The sequence below is a fragment of the Notolepis coatsorum genome (assembly GCF_963971535.1).
Source record: "Notolepis coatsorum genome assembly, chromosome: 4".
In the NCBI taxonomy this organism is placed as follows: domain Eukaryota; kingdom Metazoa; phylum Chordata; class Actinopteri; order Aulopiformes; family Paralepididae; genus Notolepis; species Notolepis coatsorum.
In genome coordinates, this window is record NC_140168.1 from 193251797 (window position 1) to 193270614 (window position 18818).

Sequence of the window (18818 nt, forward strand, 5' to 3'; positions counted from 1 at the left end):
TGATACCCACTTTGACCCTTCGAACCTTCCACTCAGGGCAAACCTCTCTCTCAGGGCGCAGTTCCCTCTCTCAGGGCGCAGTTATAGGCCTGGGTCCTACGCAGTTTTAAAGCCTGACAGTCTTTCTTGTTTGATACCAACACACCTGTTCCACCCCAGGTGAAAATCTGCATAAAATGTATACCTAGGTAAATTGAATATTGCTCCACTTCTACAAGGGCTATTTGCATATTCTTGGTATCTAGGAACATCTATGGACCTCAATGAATGTATTCTCAGTGTCAGAAATATTGTGTCTATTACTAGGCTTGCTTAAATTGTGATGAAACAAAGGAAAATATGAATTATGATTTTTCTTTTCATCTTTGACAGTGAATAAAACCATGATAATAATGACCAAACTTAAAAAACTGCCACTGAGCTCATTCAGTACCCTCTGGAGATCATGTGTACAAAAGATCTAAGGAAATTAATAAAGGGAAGATGATCAAACTGAAGGTTCTGTATATACAGTACTGAATTCTCCCATCCGGACCAATGCAATTTGAAATATTATTATAGAATATAGAATATATGCTTATACATTACCTTATTATAGCCAATTCGCACATTTATATATATATACATATAGTATCTTTCAAATGGCCGAGTTCAATTTGGATATAGTATCACCAGGCGTGCATAATAACAGATACTGATATTTACTGTAATCGACTGTACTATTTTATTTCGCCCACAGTGTAACCATTTTGAAACTAATTTCAGATCTGATTCTTCCTACATGGTAACAATAGTGTGGGGAAACTGACTGTGTTTCAATATTTGTCAAAAACGTTACCTTTTGTAGCTTATTATCGCGAATCATAACAATTATTGACATAATTCATTCAGAACACTGAACTTTGAACCCCCATAGAACTTGCCAGGAAGTGTAGATCGGAGAAATTCCAACGCTGGCAGATAGCTAGCGATGTCCTCTACAAAATGGCCGCAAAAAAGCTTCAATTCCCATGGTTCAACATTTCCATTTCCGGTTCCGGGTCAAATTGGCGATCGCAAATAGAAAACTTAAAATGATATAAGTACACTTTTAACCTATTGCTAAACTATTGCCAACCTAACATTTTACATTCTACATGTTTTTGTGACATAGTAGTGATAATAATACTTGAAAACGGTTGATTTTAAAATCACAAATTATTTTGCATCTTCATAAAAATATGACTATAATTTAATAAGGTCAAAAGGGGTCGGTACCGACCCCGTCGAGTGGAACAGGTTACCTGACAGTTATTACAGAATCTGTAATAAAAAGCAATAGACAGAGTAAAATAGTGCAGTGCAATAAAATAGTAGAATTCAAATTATGCAACAGCGCAATAAAAAGTTAAATAAAATAGAAGTGCAATGAAATAGTAGAATTCAAATTATGCAACAGTGCAATAAAAAGTAAAGTAAAATAGAAGTGCAATGAAATTGAATGGACAGAGTAAAATAGTGCTACGGTACATCAACAGTGGAGTGAAGAGGTATGTTTTTTTGCTTATTTTAGAAAATAGCTAGAAATCTAGCTTCCCTAATGTCCATAGGTAGTGTGTTGCATAACTTTGGTGCATAGTTTGCAAAGGCTGCATCCCCGATTCTCTTTAGGCTGTGGTTCGGTAGCATCTCTCCCGAGTACTATTCTAGTTTAATGAAGCTTCAGCATTAGTTCATGCAGGACACAGTAGTCATGTGTGTCAATCAGCTATCTGTGTGGCTAAAACTCGGACAAGGTGGTCCATTTAAAGGGATATTTCCCTTTAGTAGGACGTGTCAAAAATCAGCAGTCTTTCTTACCTCTTATCTAAAGACATCTTTACAGTAAGCTAGCGACCATTGCTATCCCTATTGTCTGCTGTCAACACCACCATTCCTCCCAGATGTCAGGCTCCTCATTCACTTCCATTCATTTTGAGGACCAAGTCTAAATATAATACTAATAATAAAATTATATTTTTTCTTTAGATAATGTTTTTTTGTGTGTTTTATTGTTTTGTTTTTAATGTTTTATTTTCAAATGATCAGTAAAGGAAGTATTTATCACGTGAGGTGTTGTTTGACTGCCAACTGTCAACTTCTTACATAATGTTCTGTTCCACACCTAGCTCACGCTCAGCGTTCATTGCATATATCTCGTTTCAGCATATATACACTGAATAATTTCACAAATGTACCTTTAAATACCAGCATTCATCTGGCCACACCCCCATCCGCTTACCTATATAAGCAGGGGTGGTGCCACACACTCATCTCCTTCTCAAATTTCATCACAAGCAACGTGTTGCTCATATGCCCACTTGACGTGGAGAAAAATATTGTTTACAAGGAGAGGAAGAACAAGGAGATACGTTGACATCATATCTTTATTTTCTCTCTCACTATTTTCGAGAAAATACGGCAATGTTGTCTTCGTCACTGGAGTGTCTGGAAGATGGTGATCATTCTAAAAACCCTCCACCGGTTTTCGTATTGGGAGCACGCCGCTGCATGCTTCTCAACTGCAGTTCCTTGCTGTGTTGTTGGGGTGAAACCTTTCAGGCCACAGCTGAACTGTAAGACGCGCCGCTGTTGTGAGGAGCGGTGGGTTTCAGGTTGGGTGAGTACTGTCGCTGGCAGGCTTCACTTGTCTGTTAGTGCTATTGGGGCTACTTGACAATGTTTATGAAAACCGGCCCCAGGCTAGGGTCCTTTGTTCAGCCACCTAGGCGACAGAAGACCTTGGTCTGAAGACCATTGTAGTTTTAACTAGTGGGCCGCGACCATTAACACTGGTGATCCCTGTGTTTTCTGGACGAGTGGGTATCTCCCTGTCACCGTGTAGCCCCTTCTTTCATATCCAAATGAGAGTATTCCTTCACGAGGAGATATGTGCATGGATGTTCGTTAGCGGAGGGAGTTTCCTGGTACCACGGCCTGGAATATTGGGCGTGTGCACCGCAGAGATTCCCCCGCCATAGAGTACGTCACCGTGCGCGTCTCTGTTGGTAGGACTTCCGTGTGCTGTTCAGGTCCATGTGATGGATCTGTTTCAGGGGGGTGGTCAGGGCTCCTCCTCACCAAGCGCCTTTTCGGGCCTTCTGTGAGTTCGGACTCCTCCTTCCATGTGAGGGAGCCTCCATCAGAGTACAGAGCCTTCCTCCTCAGATTGTCAAAGTGAGTGGACCCTCTAGAAGGTGTCCTATTCTATTGTATATGTATTCGATTCAATTCGATTATTGAGTGTGTATGGGTTCAGTGCCTCTTCCGCGGAGAGCCCTAAAACCAATTTTTTACATGGCTCAAGGTGCAATATATTCTTTCCAATCTGTACAGCTCGCGTGGGAAGTCTCTCTGGGGATCCCCGTCTCCTTCCTATGGGAGGGTGGTGGGATGTAAAAATGTGAAAATTTTGTACCCCCGGCTGTGTAGACTGGGATACATACTGTTGATGCTTCCTTCTTTTCTATTCAAAAAGTGTTGGAGTTAGGAAGTGTCACACCCCTCTTGTCGTTCCCCTGGGCGCCTTGGGGATTCAATGACAGGTCTAAATAGCCTGTTCATTGATGGGGGTGTGTCCCGACGCACGTATAGTGCTAGCTCGCTGTAAACAGGCGACTGACTGGCACGCCTTGGTTGCTTGTGGTTGAAACAGCGTTTTTATAAAGCAACTGAGATGGGGGTTTTTCCTCTTCCGACGACCAAATCCCACGACCTGGGTTGGTTTTTCGACGGATTCTCGTTCATGTCTGGGGGATGATGACGGAATGGATCTGAACATATGTAGAGGGGTCTCACGCCCTTGGGGTGGGCCACCAGGCGCGGTTTGCCCGAACGTCTGGGTGGCGCCTTCTTTTCATGTTAAGATCGACACGCATATCTGCCCTTCTCCTGGAGTAGGCATGTCGGCGTGGTTAGGGCACGGGACTGGTTCTGGCACGCTGGTCCGGATCAGTTGAACCCGTTGTCCGCCGGGGATGCAGATCTGCTGTTCTGGTACCCTGAGGGACTTGGGCTTTTTTCAGGGGGAAAAATGCCAGGTCGGTCCGGGTGTCACAGGGTTAAGCGCTATGGAGACCCTGGTTGGGTACGTTTTTACTCAGCACTGTCGTAATGGCTTACAGCCATGCCATTCTGTACACGCTCGATCTCGTCGGATCTCGGCCGCTACACAGGTTGGTCCTGGTTAGTACTTGGTTGGGAGACCGCCTGGGAATACCAAGTACGGTGTGCTTAGGGGCTGGTTCTCCATTCTTTTTCGCTCCTCTCTCACGCATGGCGAAGAGGGGCCTGTGGGGGTGGTTTTTGACCTCCTCTGGTGACCCTGTGCTTGTGACCCTGTGCTCTCGTCCGCAGTCTCCAGGCTAGGGTTAACAGCCTGTTGCCTGGTTTTTCCCCGGTGCGCTGCCTGCTTCCGTTGGTTAACCTTTTTTGTGTGCTTACGGCCATGCTGACTGCCTGTTCTGTAGGGTCAGTGTGCCAGGCGGTGTACTATTGGGGGGACAGGGCCCGCTCGGCTTACGGCCATACCAACCTGAACACGCCCGATCTCGTCCGATCTCGGAAGCTAAGCAGGTTCTGGCCTGGTTAGTACTTGGATGGGATTCCGCCTGGGAATACCAGGTGCAGTAACTGAGGGGCCTTTGTCCGAATACGCTGGCGATGTGGGGGGCGGGGCACTACGTGCCCACCTGGTGGGGTCTTGATGCTGGCATCATGGACTTCTCCGGGCCCCCATTCTAGGGAGTCCAGTCCTTTTGGTGGGTCTGGGTCTTCCTTCGTGCTCCGCTGCTACGGCCTTGCCACGGGGTTGGGTTTGCCCTTGACCCCGTGATTCTGGGGGCAGTAACGAGGTTTTTCCTCCGTTCGTTCCCGGGTGGCATGCGGGTTGTGCGTGTGTGTAGTCGTGGGGTCAAGCCACGGTCTGCTCACCCTGTGCGTTGAGTTGCTTGAGTGCCTCTTCGCACGGTCGGGTCCGTCGCCTTCCCGTGAAGCCCCTAATAGGGGGGATGCCCTCCATTAGGGGGGGTCGGGGGGGCTCGGCCCTCCCTGTTCTGATGGTTGTGGGGGGCTGTCAGCGGGGTGTATTTGTCAGCCAGCGGCTCCGCTTGGCCTCCCCTTGTGCAGTAGTGATGCCAAGCAGAGCCCCTAACGGAACAGAACGTTAGGTTATGGCTATAACCAAGTTCTGTTAGTTAGGGGTGACGCTTGGCATCAGACGGCCGCTGCAGCCCTTGATCTCACCTTATGGTGAAAGCTTGGGAAGGAGGAGAGCAGGTGACCACACACCTGCTTATGAAGGTAAGCTGATGAGGGGTGTGGTCAGACAAATATTGGGATTAAAGGTACATTTGTGGTCTTTATTCAGTGCGCGTGCACATATGCGAGATAGTGCAGTAGTGATGCCAAGCGTCACCCCTAACTAACAGAACTTGGTTATAGCCATAACCTAACGTTATTGTTCGTTGAGCATCCTGATGGCCTGGGGATAGAAGCTTCTTCTGAGTCTTTCTGTGCTTGCCATGAGACTGCTGTATCGCTTGCCTGACCGCAGCAGTTCAAAGAGGCAGTTGTTTGGGTGGCTCGAGTCTTTGATAATTCTCTTAGCCTTGCCCATGCACCGCTTGTTGTAAATGCCCTGCAGAGTGGGAAGCCCCCCTCCAATTGTGCGTTCGGCTGAGCGGGCCACTCTCTGTAGTCTGCTACGGTCTTGTGCGGTGCTATTCCCAAACCAGGAGGTGATATTGCCAGTCAGTATCAGGGGCGTTTTTAGGGTTAGAAAACATTGGGGGCTTAAACACAGAAATACGCAATTTTAGAGTAATTAGAGATGAATACTGAATAACTAGAATCATTAGAGGTTCTCAAAGTGAGGTCCAGGTCCATGAGAGGGATCTGGGCAGTCCCCATAGAAAATTCAAAGTTAACAGGACCAAATCATCAGTTTCTTATTTATTTATTTAGCCAGATAAAACATTGATCTGGTCCAAGAAGCCCCAACAGGAGTACAAATATACATATATACACATATACTGTACATACATACACATATACACCAATAACAAAATAAAAACACAGTTAAGAATCATACACATAAGCAAATAAACAAACAAACATATGCACAGCCTATGTACAAAATAAATAAACAGTTCATCTCTAGTCTTTACAGTTTTCTTCAATTGCATAAACACTCAAATCAAAATTATTACACAATTATCAAAACCTTACACTCAAGGAGCAAAATATAGGCCCAGATTTGCACCCCTACAATGTCAGCCTCACTTTTTGCAAAACAATACACACAGTGATTTGCAAAACACTAAACACACTTGCATTACATTAGACACAGAATGTCAAATTACCACACATATGAGCCAATTGGTTAAACACAGCCATCAGATGCACAAACACACCATTGCTTAATTGTAGATACACAATCAGGTTTAAGCACTATAAAAATGCAGCAGGTGAGTTCACCTGCCGTGCCTTCTTCACAACACTGTCAATGTGTGAGGTCCATGTCACGTTAGGGCTGGGCGATATGGAAAAAAATCATATCGCGATAACGATATGATAATGTTATCATATTTCTCGATATCGATAATTATCGAAATTGTTATAAGTATAAAAAAAAAATTATTTTTTATTTTTATTTTTTTAACAACAGATGTATGTTTATTTTGCAGCAATTCTTTGTCGTTGCCGCCATCTTTAGTGTTACATCCCCTCACACTCCAGTTCTCAGGCTGCAGCTGGTTTAAAAGCGAAAGTAAACCGGCTTCTCTGCTGGCTGTGGCTCCTGGGGAGTTGAACAGTTCTGGCTCTGCTAATTTATTTTCTATCTTTTGGCACTTTTTTGGTGGACAAACCACCGCACATGTGCACCGTGACTCGTGACTGGAGTCTAGTTCTGCTAGCACACATAGCCTACTGTGTACAGACGGTTTCAAACTGTATTTTAAATTAGAAAGCAAACAAAATAAATGGACAAGAGAAAAATAAATCTCAATTTGGTCAGTATTGTCATTTGGACAAGCAAAGCCATTACTTTAAGTTGCAGGCAAGAAAGACAAGTCTGTCCACTGTCTCTGGTTTTAAAACTGCCCTGTTGCAGGTCAAAAAAGAAAAAAAAAAAAAACGATTTTTCGATTTTTTTTTATTTCGATATTCGATATCAATTATTAAAATATATCGCGATATTTATCGTTATAGTTATATCGCCCAGCCCTATGTCATGTCCTCGGATATGTGGACTCCGAGGTACTTAAAGCTGTTGACTCTCTCAACCGGTGCCCCGTCGATGCTGAGGGGGCTGTAGTCCCTGACCCCCGACCTCCTAAAGTCCACAATCATCTCCTTTGTTTTGCTGACGTTCAGGGAGAGGCTGTTCTCTTGACACCATCCCGCTAGAACCTTGACCTCTTCCAGGTAGGCCCTCCCATCGTTTGCAGAGATCAGGCCCACCACTACTGTGTCGTCAACAAATTTGATGATTGTGTTGTTGTTCCGCTGTGCCACACAGTCATGTGTGTACAGGGAGTAGAGGAGGGGACTCAGAACACAGCCCTGGGGGGCCCCTATGTTGAGAGTGATGGATGAGGAGGTGCAGTTGCCTGCTCTCACCACCTGGGGTCTGCCCATCAGGAAGTCCAAGACCCACTGGCAGAGGTCATAGTTCAAGCCCAGGTCCCTGAGCTTGGCTATGAGTTTGGAGGGGACTATGGTATTGAATGCTGAGCTGTAGTCGATGAACAGCATTCTCACATAGTTCCCCTGCCTCTTGTCCAGGTGTGATGCTGCTGTGTGCAGCACATGGGCTATGGCGTCCTCCGTGGACCTGTTGGGGCGGTATGCAAATTGCAGGGGGTCCAGGTTGATGGGGAGGGAGGAGCAGATGTAGCCCTTCACTAGCTTCTCAAAGCACTTCATGGCTATGGAGGTGAGAGCTACAGGGCGGTAGTCGTTGAGGCAAGCAGGCTTGGATCTTTTGGGTACAGGGATAATAGTGGACTTCTTGGGTGGGGTGAACTAGGACCACTCATTAGAAAGCCCTATGCATGAACTAGGATCACTCATTAGAAAGCCCTATGCATGAACTAGGATCACTCATTAGAAAGCCCTATGCACGGACTAGGATCACTCATTAGAAAGCCCTATGTATGAACTTGGACCACTCATTATAAAGCCCTATGTACAAACTAGGACCACTCATTATAAAGCCCTATGTACAAACTAGGACCACTCATTAGAAAGCCCTACAGTATGTACAAACTAGGACCACTCATTAGAAAGCCCTATGTACAAACTAGGACCACTCATTAGAAAGCCCTATGTACAGACTAGAAGGGCCGCTCATTTAGCCAAAATATTCCTAAAGTAATAGGCATAGTTTTATATAGGGACATGTGCCTACCAAAGACAGGTGGGGATGACAGCCTGTTCCAAGGACAGGTTAAATATGTCAGTGAATACCGGGGCCAGTTGGTCGGCACAGACTTTTAGGACGCGGCCGGGGATACCGTCCGGTCCTGCTGCCTTCCTGATATTCACTTTCTTGAAGGTCCTCCTCACCTCATGTTCTGTTAACCTGAACACTGAGTCTCCATCAGCAGTGTCCCCCCCCTCCATTGCAGTGGATTGTAGGCTGGTGCTGTTAATCCCAGCCTCAAACCTTGCATAGAAGGTATTGAGATCATTTGCTAGGGAGATGTCACTGTTCAGCTTGAGGGAGGTGCCTTTGTAATCTGTCATCGTTCTGAGGCCCTGCCACATAGCTCTAGAGTCAGCCTGTTCATATTGGAGTTCCCCCCTCCTCCGTGCTGCTATGATGCCTGAATTTCCCCCAAGGGGATCAATAAAGGAATATCTTATCTTATGAAACCTGCACAGCAGTAGTTTGTTTACGCTCCAGCTCCTGAGCGAGGAGCCTGACACCTGGGAGGAATAGCGGGGTGTTGACAGTGGACGACGGAGGCACAGCAGTGGTGACATAGAGGTGAGACCGCTGAAACCTGACAACTGCTTCTAAAGGGAAATATCCCTTTAAGCCGTTCTGCCTCTTGACCCATCTGTGATTGCTCCGCTCTCTGCATGCAGCTGCATGTGCTTAACCACGTTGGTTGAGAACCACCCCCCCCCCATCACGCCAGCATCCACCTGCATCAATCTATTTCATAATCTAGACGTGTTCTCTACTCTATACGCGATGCTGGCTTTAATGTGTGTTGCATATTTTATTTTTTATTTATTTAACCTTTATTTACCCAGGCAAGCAAGTAAGAACAAATTCTACAAAAGCAACCTGACCAAAAAGCAAAGGCCTTTTGAGGGATCGGGGGTGGGAGGCTGTAACAAAAACAAGGTTATGTACATGCATACAAGTAAATAAAATACAAAATTACAGTAGCAATAGTATACAAGGACAATTACAATAAATAAGGGAGAGAAGGAAAGAGAGAGAGGGGAAAAGAAAGGGAGAGTGAGAACCAGAGGGGGAGAGAGAGAGAAGAAAGGGGGTAGGTGAGGGGGCTTAGGGGGAGGAGAGAAGAGTCTGAGGGCGATTGTGAGGCAGTCAGCAGGTGCAACAGTCGGTTGTGATCTGTTGCAGATTTTGTTTAAAAGCAGTGAGCCATGTGAGGGCAGTGAGTTTAACACTTTCCGTGCCGGAGGTCGGGTGCCCCAGAACCCTGTTGCGTGCCAGCGCCCACTTCAATGATAGAGCTCTCATATTTGCGAACGCATAAACTACATCTTAAATTATGGCTATGTGTATAATATGGCCGTTGATTATCAATGACTTGTTTGCAGTCAACATTGTCAAAACGGATTGTTTTTTTAATCGGTTCATTTCCGTTTTATACCATTTTGAAAAACTTGTTTTTTTAAAGTTTCAGGAAAATATAAAGATTCTGTGATAAACGCCCTTTACTGGAATATTCTGGAATACACAATTTTTTTTGAATAGTTTTCAAATAAATGCTAGATTATCGATAGTATATGTGTACTTATGCACGCTATGGAAGCGGGCTGAAAAATCGATTATCTCATTTCCTGATCAGCACACACACACACACACACTCACACACACACATACTGTAGGGCACACGTTGATATCTCTGTGAAAAAAGCTCTGATTATCCTAAGACTGGTAAAATAGATTCCTTACCTCAGATCAGATGTTCTCCAAAAAGATTATTCCAATTCCTGATCGCCATTCCAAATATCGATCGCGTTTATTGATCCAACGCTGGGTGGTCGAAACACCGATTCCACGCTGTTCTGAGGCTCCACAATGAATCCGATCGTCTCGGGTGACTTGCCTGAGAAGTAAAATGTGGAAGCAGGATTTTTTCCCCCCCATGCGTTTCATTCAATCCATTCCAAAGGGGTGCAGTACCACAGGGAGAGACGATAGGGGGTGGTATTTTCCCAATGGAGCTCAGAGAGAGTTTGCAGTGGTAACGTGAAGCTAGATTGATGAAATATGATTCAAATTCAAATCGATAATAATAAAAAAAAACAAGATCTCTCGTCGTTGGCACTGAACGGTCAGCATGAACAAACGAGCTATCTCGTCGTTGGCACTCAAAGTGTTAAGGGTGTTTTGTAATGTGTTCCAGTCAGACTGGCATATCGTTGTCAGTATCACATCATCAGAAGATGTGAGTGCCTTGGGTTTTGTTCATGTGCTGTGTACATTCATGACCCCTAGTCAAGGAATCCTATTGATTTTGGTGACCATGTGCCTTTTTCCTCTAGCGCCACCGTCAGGCCAAACCGTCAGTATTCAAATGAGAGTATCTCCTCTGACTGCCCGTCGTAGAGTCACAAAAGTTAAGCCCAGAGATGCGGCGCCCTCTTCCACAATATTAACCCTTTCACAACCAGGTTAACCCTTTCACTACCACACTACAGAAAGGGTTAGTGAAAGGGTTAACCTTCTGTATTGCCGCAGTGAAAGGGTTAACCCTTTGGTAGTGTGGTAGTGAAAGGGTTAACTTGTGTGGCATGACAAGCTGATGGGCACGTGTGGAAGATGTCAGAACAGCAACACACAGGCCTCCAGGGGTCCAGAGCACCATGGGGGAGCCAGATCCAAGGATGTGTCTTTGCAATAATAGTGTATGTCCAAATATAAAACCACCATCTCCAACGCCACAACGTCGGGGCTAAGTTGTGCTATGCTATATGTCAGGTCGCCTGTCTGGCAGTTCCGTATTTGGCTGAGGCTGAATCATGGTTGACGGACAATTATAAGGATCCTTAGAGTTTGACTCTAATCAAACGTTTTGCAGCATATCGTGCCTTTTTTTTCTCCACTTTTTCTCCTCTTTTTCAATAATTTTTTTCTCCCATCCCAATTACCTGCTGTGCCAATTCTCCCCTCCCCTGTCTTGAACGTTGCTCGCATATGCCCCCCACTGGCCAGTTGTAGGGAGGATAGAAGTCTTGCATCACGTGTCCCCTCCGATACACGAGGAGGCAGCCTGTCACATCTTTTCACCTGCCAGCGCGGACTCTCATTGGCGAGGTGTAACGTGTGGGAGGCTCTTGCATTGGTGACGAGCGCAATGTCCGCTGCGCCACCCAGCCGCACATATCGTGCCTTTTGTTGTTCAAATGGTCCACTTTCTTAGAAAGCCCTATATATGAACTATGTATGAACCCTATGTATGAACTAGGACCACTCATTAGAAAGCCCTATGCATGAACTAGGATCACTCATTAGAAAGCCCTATGCATGAACTAGGATCACTCATTAGAAAGCCCTATGCACGGACTAGGATCACTCATTAGAAAGCCCTATGTATGAACTAGGATCACTCATTAGAAAGCCCTATGCATGAACTAGGATCACTCATTAGAAAGCCCTATGCATGAACTAGGATCACTCATTAGAAAGCCCTATGCACGGACTAGGATCACTCATTAGAAAGCCCTATGTATGAACTAGGATCACTCATTATAAAGCCCTATGCACGGACTAGGATCACTCATTAGAAAGCCCTATGTATGAACTAGGACCACTCATTATAAAGCCCTATGTACAAACTAGGACCACTCATTAGAAAGCCCTACAGTATGTACAAACTAGGACCACTCATTAGAAAGCCCTATGTACAGACTAGAAGGGCCGCTCATTTAGCCAAAATATTCCTAAAGTAATAGGCATAGTTTTATATAGGGACATGTGCCTACCAAAGCCACACCGTTTTATATAGGGACGCTAGGGACATGTCCCTACCAAAGCCATGGAAACACAACATTTGTCTCTACCAAAGAAATTGCAGAGTGAAAAGTGTAGTTTTAGTATTATAATTCACAACATCACAGCCTTGCAAAACAAAGCCTTTTTACATGCTGTGAAAGTGTTAGCTGCATCAAGAATCAACAATCTATTTATTACCTGCAATATCCAATCAGCAACCTGTCCCAGCGAGTGCCTCACAAGTAGGCCTAACCTCGTTCCCAGTTTTATTTCCGTGAGATAAAGCCTGGTAAAGAACTACTGCCGAAAGTGTCTATGGGGTAGAATTTCCGGTGTATGTACTTCCCCTGGAAGCTGCCTCCGAACGGACCAAACCTTTCCCGAATCCTGTCAGCAAACAAGCTAGAACGTCCCGGTCATGTAGTAAATTCTTCAGGCAAAGGCGTTGCAGTGGCTTAAACGAGGAAATATTGTGCACTTCACACGTTTCTATAATTGTTTTGTCTAAACCGGAAAGCCTGTAGCCTGTACTTCCTGTACTTCCGTTTAGACATTTTAGGAGGCATATCTTTACCAGCCTACCTCACAAGCACTGCCCCTGCCGCCCACTCATTGGTCACGTTCAGTGATGCCGGTAACGCGTTACTAAGTAACGCGTTATTGTAATCTGATTACTTTCCCCCGAAAATAGTAATCTAACGCGTTAATCTTTAAAAGCCAGTAATCTGATTGCAGTTACTTGTCCAAGTGGCTGTGCATTACTATTTCGTTACTATCTCATCATAAATTCATAATGCATGCGGAATGCAGTATTTTATTTCGTTTTCGACAGTCAAAAATACATTTTTGAGCTGTTTTTCTTATTTGGGAGTGACGTGGTGTGGCAGTGAAAGGGTTACACAAGAATGTGTCCTCGCGGCGTGACTGGACTCTCTGTCTGTGAGTGACTCTGCTTTGGCCCAATCACATTCCCCATCCACAGTCTGCGAATCAGAGGCAGAGTAGGGCGGGTCTTCACAGCACGTCATGTGACATATGCGCCAATCGTCGAGATGCAATCGTCTGACAGCAGGGCTCCGTTGCATTCGTCTGAGAATTCCACCCCAAAACGCTTGTCTAAACGAAGTGAAACCGCAAGAAGACTAGAGAGACATTTATAAAAACAATTTAATAGTTACAGTTGATATAATTGAATAGTTCAGCCTGCATTTGTTAGATGTGAATGGATACACTGGTTTTGTAAAACCACTGGCTGGCTGCTCTAATGCTCTCCCACAGTTCTTCAGGTGGGAGAACACGAGTGACAGAGAGAGGGGAGAGAGACACACACACACACACACACACACAAGCACAAGCACACGCACACACGCGCACACACATACACACAGAGAGGGAGAGAAGGGATTATATTATAATAATAATAATAATAATAATAATTATTATTATTATTATTATTATTATTATTATTATTATTATTATTATTATTATTATTATTATTATATTAGAGATGTAGGCTGTCTGGGTGGGGTTGGAGAGAAAGAGGCATGGGGTGAGAGAGAGAGAGAGAGGGGTGAGAGAGAGAGAGAGAGAGAGAGAGGGGTGAGAGAGAGGTGAGAGAGAGAGAGAGAGAGAGAGAGAGAGAGAGAGAGAGAGAGAAAAGCTCTTATTTGCCAGATTTACAGTTAATTTACATGTTAAAGAGAGACTGCTTGTATGTTTATAGAGAGACATTTATAAAAACAATTTAATAGTTACAGTTGATATAATTGAATAGTTCAGCCTGCATTCAGCCTGCATTTAGATGTGAATGGATACACTGGTTTTGTAAAACCACTGGCTGGCTGCTCTAATGCTGTGAGCATCATAGACTGTTGCTTTACCATACTTGATGGTACAGAAGCTGAAGCACTAGTTTAACAATTTACGTTATGTGCAGAGAAACAAGTTAAAAACAATTTATGCACTTTCAATAAAGCGTTTAAAAAAAACTGTTGGGGGAACGACGACTTCGTAACCTAGTTACTTTCAAAGTAACTAAGTTACTCTGATAATCAAGTAATCAGTAAAGTAACTTGGATTACTTTTTAAAGGAGTAATCAGTAATCAGTAATCGGATTACTTTTACAAGTAATCTGTGGCATCACTGGTCACGTTACTCTCATGTGTGGTTCATCAGAGACAGAGGAGACTTTGATTAGCAGCAAGTAAGTTTGAAGTTAAACAAGCACTTATGGACACATATAAGAGAGAGGAGCTTGAGCAGTAATGTGACTGCCTATTATTTTTTTCTTATTTGGATATTTGGATATATGTACTTTTATTTTATTTTTTATTATTTGTTATATTATTAAATTATAATGTCAAATATTGTAAGGAAGGGGCAGGGCTTGATAAGTTGTTTTGCTTCCCCCTGTTCCTTCTTGAACACTTATTGTATGGAAATAGTCTTTGACTATTTACCTTTTTGTTTTTTAAACTTGTTTTATGTTTCTATGTTCGAGACAAATCAAAATCAAATCAAAATCAAATCCAAATCAAATCAAATCAAGTTCTCCACCAATAGGGAATACAATATATTGTTGATTATCTTTCTGTACTCGCAGTTGTATCAATGATAATCGTTTGCGAGCTGTAGCTTTAGTCAACAAGCCACAAGTACTGCCATCTACAGCTATTATACTGTTATACATCATCGGTTATAAGCTGGTCCAACTAAAATGTGTCCTATACTTAAGCAATATCACACGAGAAGGAGTGCTGTTATACTTAATATCAGCAGGGCTGTGATTCAGTCGTAGGTATGAGGCTGCAATATCACACTCAAACCTTCACAGATAGCTGAAACCTTTTGAGGTCACCCTCGTTTTCAATGTCGTCGAGACTTTACAGACATTTCAATGCACACATTTCTACAATATAACAATAATAGATTAATTAATTAATAACTATCTATATAGTACTTTTCACACATGGACCGCAGTCCAGAGTGCCCCACAGCAATTAGTATAAAATGAACATATTATGCATAAAATCAGCACACAATTGACAGAATAAAAACCAATGCATAAATTGCAGACATAAGAATAGGTATAAAAGTAGTGAAATTAAGACAAGATAAGATATTCCTTTATTGATCCCCTTGGGGAAATTCAGACATCATAGCAGCATGGGGGAGGGGGAGGGGAGGTACAGTTATGGGCATGTTAATAGTAGAATATATAAATATATGTGTAACGGATGGTATCGTGAAGCGCAGTCAAGAAGGGCTGGGGTGAGTAGCGGTGATATGGGTTAAACTCACTCTCACGTCCTCAAAAGACGCATAGACACGGTACAAAGAAGTGAATTCACCTCTTGGTATAGCGGTCTGTGTTGTTGCACGCGGCGTGGCAGACCCGTGTTCGAATCTCCCTCGGGGCATCGAAGTTTGAGGTGACGTTGTCACAACCGTTACAATGGTGCCGACTGACCCGGATGCCTTGGGTGGAGTGGAGTGAGTTTAAGGAGGGTGAGTGTAACGGATGGTATTGTGAAGCGCAGTCAAGAAGGGCTGGGGTGAGTAGCAGTGCTATGGGTTAAACTCACTCTCACATCCTCAAAAGACGCATAGACACGGTACAAAGAAGTGAATTCACCTCTTGGTATAGCGGTCTGTGTTGTTGCATGCGGCGTGGCAGACCCGTGTTCGAATCTCCCTCGGGGCACCGAAGTTTGAGGTGACGTTGTCACAACCGTTACATATGCAATACAATTATAGTACAATAGGAAAGTAAAAAATAGGCAGTGTATGAAGGTTGGAACTAACTGTTATTGTAGCCTATGGGTTATCTAGCATAGAGCAAATGGGTGGAATTTGACCATGAAGTCATCCTGCTATTCTTGCCTGACTGATTGATTGATTGATTGATTGATTGATTGATTGATTGATTGATTGATTGATTCATTGATTGAACACTTTATTAAATGATTGCAGAATGGGTACAATACAGTACGGCTCCATACACACAATTGTTAAGGGGATGCAGACCAGAGAAAGACTTTCGTCTTGTTTACATCAGCATCCCCCATTTTCAATTCATCATAACATTTATGACATACACGACATACAGATATACAGTACTGTTACATCCAGACATTTATGACATACAAGATATACAAATATACAGTTTAAGAGACAGTTTCTAAAAGAGAATCTTTACATTTGAGTGGGAGGAAACTGTACATTGATTGGAGGGGGTTGGGTGGGGGGGTTTGGACATTTACCGGGGCCAGTTTCACGGTTGACCATCTCATAAGCACACCAAACGTGTTGTAAATGTCACATCCTAAAGTGTCAGTGACCACATAGAAAAGTCATAGGCATAGTCATAGGCTATTTCATCTCTGAAATCTTTTTTCTTTTGGTCATGTTTTTTGGACCCAATTTGCTATGAATTTGTATGCAGCGAGTGCACATGTAGGTAAAAAAACAGTCATCAGGATCATCTGATGCTCTTTGTAGCTCAAATTATGCTCAAATTAGTGCAAAGATTGTTTAAGTGTCCCTACCAAAGCTCAAATCAAACCACGCCCCTAATTCATATACATCCACATCAGTGGAGGCTGCTGACCAAATTTTTAGGTGAAGCACAAATTATTATATTATATTATATGTTAAATTATATTTTTTAAACATCCCCAACGCTGCAACACCCCCATTCCTCCCAGGTGTCAGGCTCCTCATTCGCTTCCATTCATTTTGGGGACCATGTTTAAATATCATACTTCTGAAGTATAAACAAACTATATTGCTGTGACGATTTCAATAACACAGACCATTCTGAGTCAATGGTATGCAAAACTGTACATTGGAATATCTAACATGTATTTACCACCTTCCTCTGCACAAGGCCACAGATGGGTTTTATGTAACACAAGGACAATGAATGAATGAATGAATGAATGAATGAATGAATGAATGAATGAATGAATGAATGAATGAATGATTGAATGAATGAATGAATGCATGAATGAATGAATGAATGAATGAATGAATGAATGAATGAATGAATGAATGAATGAATGAATGAATGAATGAGAGAGAGAGACAGAGAGAGACCACAGCGGGTTTATATTAACACAACAGAACTGAATGAGAGAGAGAGACAGAGAGAGACCACGGCGGGTTTATATTAACACAACAGAACTGAATGAGAGAGAGAGACAGAGAGAGACCACGGCGGGTTTATATTAACACAACAGAACTGAATGAGAGAGAGAGAGAGAGTGTGTGTGTGTGTGTGTGTGTGTGTGTGTGTGTGTGTGTGTGTGTGTGTGTGTGTGTGTGTGTGTGTGTGTGTGTGTGTGTGTGTGTGTGTGTGTGTGTGTGTGTGTAATAACAAGTATACTATAATAACAGGTGTATTATGGTGCAGTGCAGGGTCCATGTGTGTGGCTTGTGTCCAATAACAATAGTCCATGTATCTTTTGTGTGTGTGCGTGTGTTTAAGACTGTGGTCTTTGAGAATGAGAATGTTATAGTTCTTCTTTCTACACATGAATGAATGAATGAATGAATGAATGAATGAATGAATGAATGAATGAATGAATGAATGAATGAATGAATGAATGAATGATGAATGAAAACTTTATTTAACAGATTGCAGAATGGGTACAATACAGTACGGCTCAATACACACAATTGTTAAGGGGATGCAGACCAGAGAAAGACTTTCGTCTTGTTTACATCAATTCAGTGCCACATACACACAGTCCTCATATCCCTCCTAGTTACACACAGTCATCATTATCCCTCCCATACAATACGCACAACACAACAGACTAACTCGTCTTGCTCAATACTTGTTTATGAGTTTTAAGAGACAGCACTGTAATCTCTCTCAACCAAAGCTCTACTAGTTAACAAAGATCACCACCTTGCTATCTGAAACACTGACACCATTATCAACCTAATAATATCAACCTGATAATATTGAAACATTATCAATATAACGTTAGCTACCAACTTTAGCAGGGCTCCTAATAACACAAGATACATTTCACTATGAATTGAAAATGGGGGACCCTGATGTAAACAAGACGAAAGTCTTTATCTGGTCTGCATCTCCTTAATAATTATGTGTATTGAGCCGTACTGTATATTGTACCCATTCTGCAATCTGTTAAATAAAGTTTTCATTCATTCATGCCTTTTGAAAAGTGACATGGTCGATGTAGGAGTTATGATGCGGTTTCAATTCGGTTACAGTAACGTTACACAAACTGACATTCTAAAGCCAAGAAGACACGACTTACCCATAAAGACGGTATCTCGATCGATCTCATCTATCGTTGAATAGTGCAGCTTCTCCATGTGACGAGTCCGACTCGAGCCGCATGCATTAATCCCATGGAAAATGTAAACAATAGTGCATCGCGAGCCAGCTTGTTGCATCAAATTGATGTTTGGCTTTTGTCTCCCGAGTGAAGTTAGAACTACTACACTTCGGCTGCGTCCAGGCTAAGCACTGCAGGCTTTCGTTTTACAACGACTGAGATAAAAAAATATATATCATCAAACGATGCACAATGGAGAGGCATTGTTGTTATTGAT